This window comes from Rhipicephalus microplus, chromosome 4 (assembly GCF_043290135.1).
Source record: "Rhipicephalus microplus isolate Deutch F79 chromosome 4, USDA_Rmic, whole genome shotgun sequence".
In the NCBI taxonomy this organism is placed as follows: domain Eukaryota; kingdom Metazoa; phylum Arthropoda; class Arachnida; order Ixodida; family Ixodidae; genus Rhipicephalus; species Rhipicephalus microplus.
Window position 1 is genome coordinate 174,645,918 of NC_134703.1, and position 960 is coordinate 174,646,877.

General features: G+C 52.1%; 1 non-coding gene across 1 annotated transcript; it reads right to left on the minus strand.

The window, feature by feature from the left end:
• Nucleotides 1-225: 225 nt before the first annotated feature.
• Nucleotides 226-299, minus strand: TRNAN-GUU (transfer RNA asparagine (anticodon GUU)). Its single transcript has one exon. It is a non-coding gene; the product is annotated as a tRNA-Asn (tRNA).
• Between the last annotated feature and the right edge of the window lie 661 nt (nt 300-960).

Here is a 960-nt window from a genome sequence, read left to right on the forward strand (position 1 = left end):
GAGACAGTTCTGCTCCACTCTCACCACCATCAGAACATATATTCAAAGCTATCAGCCCAAAGAAAAAAAAGCGCCGCACCACCACCGGGTGGGCTCGAAACTCCAACTTTTCGGTTAACAGCCGATCGCGCTAGCCAACTGCGCGACGGAGACGGTCGTGCTCCACTCTCACCACCATCGGAACATATCTTCAAAGCTATCAGCGCAAAGAAAAAAGCAACACACCACTCCCGGGAGGGCTCGAAACTCCAACCTATCGGTTAACAGCCGATCGCGCTAGCCAATTGCGCCACGGAAACAGTCCTGCTCCTCTCTCACCACCATCAGAACATATCTTCAAATCTATCAGCTTAAAGAAAAAAAAGCGCCGCACCACCACCGGGTGGGCTCGAACCTCCAACCTTTCGGTTGACAGCCGATCGCGCTAGCCATTTGCGCCACGGAGACAGTCGTGCTCCACTCTCACCACCGTCAGAACATTTCTTCAGAGCTATCAGCCCAAAGAAAAAAAAGCGCCGCACCACCACCGGGTGGGCTCAAACCTCCACCCTTTCGGTTAACAGCCGATCTCGCTAGCCAATTGCGCCATGGAGACAGTCGTGCCCCACTTTCACCAACATCAGAACATATTCAAAGCTATCAGCGCAAAGAAAAAAGCGAAACACCACTCCCGGGAGGGCTCGAAACTCCAACCTTTCGGTTAACAGCTGATCGCGCTAGCCAATTGCGCCACGGAGACAGTTCTGCTCCACTCTCACCACCATCAGAACATATCTTCAAAGCTATCAGCCCAAAGAAAAAAAAGCGCCGCACCACTCCCGGGAGGCTCGAACCTCCAACTTTTTGGTAAACAGCCGATCGCGCTAGCCAATTGCGCCACGGAGACAGTCCTGCTCCACTCTCACCAACATCAGAACATATCTTCAAAGCTATCTGAGAAAAGAAAAAAGCAACACACCA